Here is an 8,578-nt window from a genome sequence, read left to right on the forward strand (position 1 = left end):
TTTTTGTGTAATTAATTCATCTTAATTGACGCGTTAAAGTCCCGGCCCTAGTTTTAACCACACACACACACACACGCACACACACACGCACACGCACACACACACGCACACGCGCGCGCGCGTGATTTAAACGCAGCCTTTTGTTCCTCCATGTTTCGTTGTTATTGTCTCACTGAGCGAGTGGACCCGCGATTTTATTTCAAACGCTTTTTTGGTCCATCTGCGGCGGTAATAGGTTTTGTGGGCTTTGATGATTCGGCTGTACCTTTAGTAATGAATATTAAATGTTGTGAGGAAATCTTTCCACCAATAATTCCAATAAGTAATCCAAAATGTATTCACTTCAGGTTTACGAAAGTAACTGTAATCAGATTACTCGTTTTTCAAATGTAACGCAAGCTGAATACAGTTACTTGATTTTTGTATTCTGATTACGTAACGCCGTTACATGTATTCCGTTACAACCCAACCCTGCATATAATCACACTAAAGGTATGTAGGCCCACACTATTCATAATATCATATGTGTAAAATATCAGAAAATAATCACACTTTTTTCTGACTATAAAGGTTGTGTCTGTATGTAGGTTCTAACTGTAGGATAAGCTATCTGGCCGTGTGTTGTGGTTTGTGAGGGCTGCGTATAAACAGTTTCCGCTGTTTATGCATATTGGATACAAATCGTTATTGCACCCTTTAGAGTTGAGACCGACAGACATATAGAAGAACGGACCGATTGTCACTGCCCGTCCCTGAAACCCCTGTTAGTGTTTCTATGTGTTTATTTCTACTGTGTGCCTGCACTCATTCCCTGCCGGATTGTTGCCGTGAACGGATTGTTGCCGTGAACGGTTTGTTGCGTGCCGCTCTAGCTTTTTACCAGCATATTCTTTGACAACTTTGCCTGCTTTTGCCTCACACTAATTTGTATGTCTCTCCCAGGAGGAATCCAAGGCCTTCCACACTCCCAAGACCAGCCAGGCCTCTCTACCCACCCTGGAACAACTGTTTCCCACGGCCGCCATAATCAACCTCCACTCCCAGGTCCCATTTTCTAATAAACAAATGTTACTTTCACCAGCTGATTCCGAGTCTGATTCTGGGTCCCCTCCAGTACATGGGACACCGACAGTGACTTATACTAGCTGCTGGTCGCATTTTAAAAAAAAAGAAAAGACTTCTGATAAATCGGAACGATAAAGCACGTTATCCTACTCTAAAATAATAACATTCTGGCAACATGAACAAATCTAACTAGCAGCTGAAAACGTTTTAAGAATAGTAGGGCAGAATGTTCTAACAATGTTATCAAAAACATTTAAAAAAGGTTATCACCAAACATTTTAAGAATGTTTTTAAAGAACGTTATCCTACCTTTCAGAAGAACATTCTAGGAACCAAAGGAAAACTTCCCGCTGAAAACATTCCTAGAACAGTGAAAGGTAACATTCTCAGAATGTTTTTAGAACCAAAGATTTCTAGCTGGGAACACTTTCATTTATACTATGAACATTTGTGTCAGTGTATTGTTGTCTCGAAACGCACACGGCTACTATTCCTGTCACTAAAATTGGCGATCGCCACTGTTAGCTAGCTAGCTCCCTAGCGAGGAACTTTGGGGTTAGAAATACTTGTATTAGAAATACTTGCAGACTGCTCAATTACAACAACAAAATGAAGGCTGGTTTCTTTTGGACACCAGTATAGTGGTAGGTTAGATAACAAGTGAAAACAAATTATAACTTTTATTAATATAGTGCTGTGTTTTCATGAGCAACCTCAATTGTGGCTTGTTTTGCAACTTCCGTTACGTAGCCAAGATGGCGGTTGTTGGTCGTTATTGACCTTTATTAGTGAATCATCCTTTACTTATACTGTTATACATACTTCACTTTGGGACGCACTCAAATCTGCACATTTTATTACAGACTACGCAAACTGAGACACAGCACTAGTGCTGATGTCTATTGTGCTAATATGAACTAGCAATGAATGAGAACAACTATATTCAAAGAAAATATAGGTCTGCCCATTTAGAATACCTTATTGTCTTTTTATTGAGGAAAATGTGACACTAGCATGGTGATACCTGAGACTGCCACTAATCCACTGGTCAAAAATGCGAGAGGCTTCATTCAGTGACGCCTCATCCCCCATCTGACAGGAGATGCCGAGCACAGTCTCCCTCAGCAACCTGTGGGACAACAATCACATGACACTTTACAGTGGGTGGTAAACCCGGTTAGCACAGAAGAGCAAAGACACATTCTGTATGAGCAAAGGTGTCGTTACAGTCACCAGATGTAATGATTGTACAAAGTAAAGGAGTAAAGGGAGGATCCCTCAGTCCTGTGTGTATATCACACACTGTCACTTCCTGCTGTACCTCTCAGTCTGTGTTCCCACATCCTCCCATCCCAGTTGTGTTGTGATGGCTTTAACGTGGTCTCGGAACAGTTGCTAGAGGAAATATACAGAAAAATTGATCTTAATAAAATCCATTATTGATAAAAATCCAATTGATATCAATTTATTGTATATATTGATATAAAGTGGATTTGAAGAAAAAAGTTATACTATTTTGAAAAAAAACATACAAGAATAGAATGCGAAAGATTATAAGATTACCAAAATAAATGGTGATAAAGTCATGGAAAAAACGTCATATATATAGAGAAACTTTTAAAACAGCATCTGAACAAGTGTTGTACATTTTGAAAAATTAACAGAAATCTAAAACTAATCAGCACCAGAATCAAATAAAGGCAAGCAAAGAAACGTGCATACAGATATAGAATAATTATTAATATATTGTCTTCACGTACTATATGGTTTTATACATTATAGATGTCTCTTTCATAACAATCAAACCATTATTCCCTGAAGTTTTTATACACCAACCACAGCATTCAATTAATGAATTGATTTAGGGTTAAAGTTTAATGTCACGAAATAGTGTGAAAACGACTTCTGTGTTGATTCTGCTGAGGTGGCTTATTGAAACTTGAGATAAACTTAAAGGTTAATGAGATTCTAGGTTTTAAATGTTGCACTTCAAAACATGAGGATGCTCAGCTCCTTTACCTGGAACTTTGGGTAGAACGGTTTGTCTGACAGCATGCCCCGGACATATGCGATGGAGGAGGACGCACGCTCCCACACGATGTAGTCCGTCTCATTTTTCAGGTACTTTGTCAGGTTCAAGGCATTACCATAATCTATAACATTCGCCCTGAACAGGAAGCAGAAATTAAAATCTCAGAATTGAATGTCAGTAATGTTCATACAGTACTTTGGGCTTAAATCTTACCTTGCAAGAGCAAAAACATCATCGATGTAGCTCGTACGATCAGCTGCATCTAACTCCTATTAAAGTTAGAAAACTGAGTCAAATAAGAGATTAACATTTCCAACACAGTGAGCTCTCTCAGGATAGTGGGATAAAACATAGCAGTACTATGTCATAAAAGGGTAATTTAGCTCAGGTTGTCTGTGTTGTCTGAGAAAAATATTTCAAGTCAAGATTTTGATTACAGCCCAAATTTGAAATAATGGGCATGTGCCACTCATGGTTAAATGATGAGAGGCCGTCTAGCTCACAATTCAAACTTGGTCTTACAAACAATATCAGAATCTTCACACATACACCATTAAACTCTTTTATACATATTGCTAAACACTTTTACACGCACAATCATACTCTCTTTCACACACTTTTGTCTGGGCCATAAATCAAACTTACTTACATACCAAACTTTACTTTCTTAGAAACACTATTATTCCCACTTACATACAATATCATACTACAATATAATACTCTAGTAGTGTATGCAAGATAGAAAACTTTGTGTGTGAGAAAGAATGATAGTGTGTGTGTGAGAGGATGATAGTGTGTGTGTGAGAGAGAATGATAGTGTGTGTGTGAGAGAATGATAGTGTGTGTGAGAGAGAATGATAGTGTGTGTGTGAGAGAATGATAGTGTGTGTGTGTGTGTGTGTGTGTGTGTGTGTGTGTGTGTGTGTGTGTGTGTGTGTGTGTGTGTGAGAGGACATTGTACTGGGTGTGAGGGTGTGAGAGAGTATACTTTAAAAGGAAGTCAGGTTGATCCAACAGGAAGCCAGTTTAAATATTCATTCCTTGGCTGGTTTACAGCCTTGAAAACGAGCACTGCTAGCCATGAGCTAAGAACTTTTAAGATTGTTTTATAGGTCTGTAAGAACAGTATGAAGAAAGCCATGATATTTCTTTTTATGTATCTTGTTCTTCAGTGCCAGTTTGCGGTGCGGTGTGCTCAGAACATTATGAGGGAAAGTGAGAGCATGGGACCTGACAGCATGGTTTTGGACAGATTATTCAGTGAACTTGCTGGATACCAACGGACATTTTTTACTTTTCTATCAATTAGACAGGAGTTTGCAGGGACTGATAGTCAAGAAACTTCAGTCGTCCTTGCGGCCCTGTATGTATGTATTTGTGNTGTGTGTGTGTGTGTGTGTGTGTGTGTGTGTGAGAGAGAATGATAGTGTGTGTGTGAGAGAATGATAGTGTGTGTGAGAGAGAATGATAGTGTGTGTGTGTGTGAGTGTGTGTGTGTGTGTGTGTGTGTGTGTGTGTGTGTGTGTGTGTGTGTGTGTGTGTGTGTGTGTGTGTGTGTGTGTGTGTGTGTGTGTGTGAGAGAGAATGGGGTGTGTGTGTGTGTGAGAGAGTGATAGTGTGTGTGTGTGTGTGTGTGTGTGTGTGTGTGTGTGAGAGAGAATGATAGTGTGTGTGTTTGTGNGACAGATTATTCAGTGAACTTGCTGGATACCAACGGACATTTTTTACTTTTCTATCAATTAGACAGGAGTTTGCAGGGACTGATAGTCAAGAAACTTCAGTCGTCCTTGCGGCCCTGTATGTATGTATTTGTGTAATTACCAACACATATGAAAGCTCAAGATCATTGCATGAAAGACAAATTACTAGCCTTAACTCAAGGGTACCTCCAACAATAAGAACTGGCCATCCTGGTCCCCCTCAGTACAATATACAAAGTGAGCAAATTATGCACTGCTTATCACTTGGAATGAGTTGGCAAAGAACTGCAGTCTGCTTAGGAATCAACAGGAGCACACTGTACAGACACAGACAGCGGCTTGAAATTAGATGAGATAGTACCACCATATACAGAAGTACCTTCCAAATCCGTTTGAAGACCTATTAAATCATATTGAAGACCTTTCTTGATTGTTAAAATCATATTTAAGGGCTTAAATTCTGATTATTAAATGTAAGACTTTTTAAGACCCCGCGGGAACCCTGTGATTAGTCTCGTTTCTAACATTTGACTGCCCCGCTATAGTAGGCTAAGAAGCGTTAGCTTCAAGCAGTAAGAAACATAGGCTTCAATCAACAACATATCATCATCATCGTCATCGTCATCATCATCATCATCATCATCATCATCATCATCATCATCATCATCATCATCTTTATTTAAAGAGACTCTTGGTCCATTATTAAGACATACAACACTCTAACTCAACATACATATTAAAATGACCACGGTTGACATTTAAAAAATAAACTTACCTCTTCCTTGACTTTGAAGTCCATCCCCCAAAATACTGCTGAGTTTGATATCGGGGTTGCACCACTTGGTTCAGTTTGGCGCCTAATGAGGCTCCACCGCCACTCCCTGATGCACCTGATCCGCGTCTGAAGGCCCGCTGCAATTCCTCGTCAACGCTCGCACTAGAATTGCCAACTGTGGACAATGTCGACTGTCGTCTTTGATCCATCATTCCTGATAGCGATGTGACAACATTTGGAGAAGGCCTATCTAAAATATTAGTTAAGAGGCCTATAGCTTCACTAAGTCGCTCCCTTTCCACCATGTTCTCATCTCACAATGGCGCTATGTGGGGGTGGGCGGAGTGTGTCAAACAAAAAACTATTATTTCCGCCTCGCTCATGAGAGTAACAGCTGGAGAAATTAAAGCCTCGCCTACTGATTTTAATTGAACTATATATCGTGACCGATTGTCGATTTCAAATGATTTAATGTCATTTTTTGCCTGACTGGCCATCGTAATCGGGCCCTTTGAAGATCCACAAATCCACGGTTTTCAAACATGTCTGATCGGATTGGCAAAAACTTCAGAATTTGTATTGACCGCCATTCAAATGACAGTGTTGTTTTCCCCAAAAAGTGGGCGGGGCCGTAATTTTTGCCCGGAAATGACATAGGTGTTACTCTCATCTATAGGTATAAATGGCAATTATTTTGGCCATTTTTTCAATCTGACTTCATATTGACAATTTTTAACAACAGACGGTGCTACATAACATACTTTCGGGAAAAGTCACAGAATGGGAGACTTTAATATTTTATTGAAAAAAAGTTAGATACAATCAAACAACAGCTGCGGGTAAATTGACCCGTTGGAGGTTCTAGTGTTAAATAACTAGTGACATTTGAATAAACATTGCAAAAAAGGTGTATTGTTATTTACAAACTTCCTTTATTGTATTCTGGATTATTTGTACAGTATACACACGTCATGCTGTGTGTCTTTTCCTCAAATCCTTTCATTAAGCAGGAGGTGACTTATTGCAATTTTATCAGTTAAAAATAAACATGGTGTGTGTGTGTGTGTGTGTGTGTGTGTGTGTGTGTGTGTGTGTGTGTGTGTGTGTGTGTGTGTGTGTGTGTGTGTGTGTGTGTGTGTGTGTGTGTGTTTTAACAGGGCCTTCATGTGGCTCTGTGGTTTTCTCTATCCCGAGCTACAGTTCCTATAATCATTATTTGTCCTTGCTTAATTTGACCTTCATCCTGCAGTAATTAGCTCCAACATGACACAGCGTTTTTGTGAAGGTACGTCGAGGCTTTAATGACAATGTAATAACAGCCTGAACATGATGTTAACATTATAATACGGTGACTACTGAATGTCACTGACTTTCTGTGGAATATATATATATCAAGTTGCTTACTATTAACCAAAAAAGGCAACAGGTTGAAGAAATAATGAAGCTGACAGTGGTCATTCTAAAGATTACATTCAAAGATTCAAGGGTTTAATCGTCAGCTACAGCGTTTTTGACAGGCAAATCCCAGGCTCCTCCAACAAGGCAACACAAAATACTTCAATATAAAAAGACATCAAAAGAAAAATGCATGAATAGGGCAAGTGACAAAATGACGCATGCAATAAGTCAACTCAATAGTTTGGTGATAATTGTGCAGGGATTAGAAGATAAAAAGTTTCATTTACATCCCGAAACTGTGGTAGCATTAAAACAAATGTGTCTTTTATTCTATTATTATAAGTTATGACGTGTCGTTATATTTTAGCGTGGTTGATATAAAGTTATTTAGTGTTATAAATTACATTTCATTTAACTGACACTTTCATCCAAAGAGGGTGACATAAGGGCAATAGATACAAACAGAAGGTACCTTTGCTTCAAATGAGCCAAACCATTGATGGTCCTTGAACATAAGTCTGAACTTGTGTTTAGGTTTAGGGCAAAGCTTATGTTATGTTTTGAACATAGATAATGACAAAATAGTATGGCATCTGCAACATGTTTTGCTGGTTGACTTTTAGAGAGACAACACTGTACATTTTAAAAATAATTAAATGTTTTTTTCTGTGTCAAAGCATGAAAAGTCATCCACGGCATGGACAGGGTAATACAGCCAGGTAAACAACCGGGGGCAGTACTGATGTGTAAGAGCGTCAGAAGTGTCTGCAAGAGGATACAGTTACAGTTTTTCTCAATTGCTAAACCCACTATTTAGAATCAAAATTCATTTCTTCAAAACAAGAACATAGCCATCTAAACAGAAACACACTTGCCATAACTCTGAATATCTTTTGCAAAATGCACTTACATGACCAAAACTGAAAATACTGGTCACAAAAAAGAATAAGTATATCGAAACGGAACAAATTGTCCTCTAATGAGACAAATGTGTTTTCATAACTGAAACTCCAGTCACCATAATAACACATTCTACCATAACAATATACATTTCTTGCAAAGTGCTCTAAGGCACTCAAAACTAAAAATACCCCTTCCAAAACCAGATACCTTCTCCAAAAACAAACATTTGTCAGCTCATTAGAAGACTATTTGAACAGTCATTACTAAGTGGCAAACTAAATACTGACTACAATCATCAATACACAAACCTCAAGCTATTGATATTGGAAACTGAACGGAAAACTGACAAGTTGGGAGAAACAAACTTACATATAGGAAAAACAGTATGTTACTGTAACTATGTCATTGTTTTTATTGTCTCATTTTCAGAAGAGCACCGTAACAGAAACAAAAGATGAATAGCAATACACTGGGAAAAAAATAACATGGGTAAATGATGTAAATCAGCAGTAAAGCAGAGAATGAGATCTATATAGCTTTACTGATCTGCTCTTTGGCGTCTGTCTGGCCACATAGCCTCATCTACGTCACAGCGTATGTCTTCCCTTGCAAGGCAGCGTGGGAAATATCTCCTTGCGTGTCGACACCACCCTTGACAGGATTCCGCAGAGATGTCCCGACAGCCAGCATTCATTGCGTCCAAAA

General features: G+C 38.8%; 1 long non-coding RNA gene across 1 annotated transcript; it reads right to left on the minus strand.

Annotated features, from left to right (window-relative positions):
- Positions 1-2,092: 2,092 nt before the first annotated feature.
- Positions 2,093-3,398, minus strand: LOC104942631 (uncharacterized). Its single transcript, XR_798033.1, has 4 exons — positions 3,311-3,398; positions 3,085-3,232; positions 2,387-2,460; positions 2,093-2,194 (listed from the first exon to the last, which is right to left on the minus strand). It is a non-coding gene; the product is annotated as an uncharacterized lncRNA (long non-coding RNA).
- Between the last annotated feature and the right edge of the window lie 5,180 nt (positions 3,399-8,578).

The sequence above is a fragment of the Notothenia coriiceps genome, unplaced genomic scaffold (assembly GCF_000735185.1).
Source record: "Notothenia coriiceps isolate Sejong01 unplaced genomic scaffold, NC01 NC01_scaffold00004861, whole genome shotgun sequence".
NCBI lineage: Eukaryota > Metazoa > Chordata > Actinopteri > Perciformes > Nototheniidae > Notothenia > Notothenia coriiceps.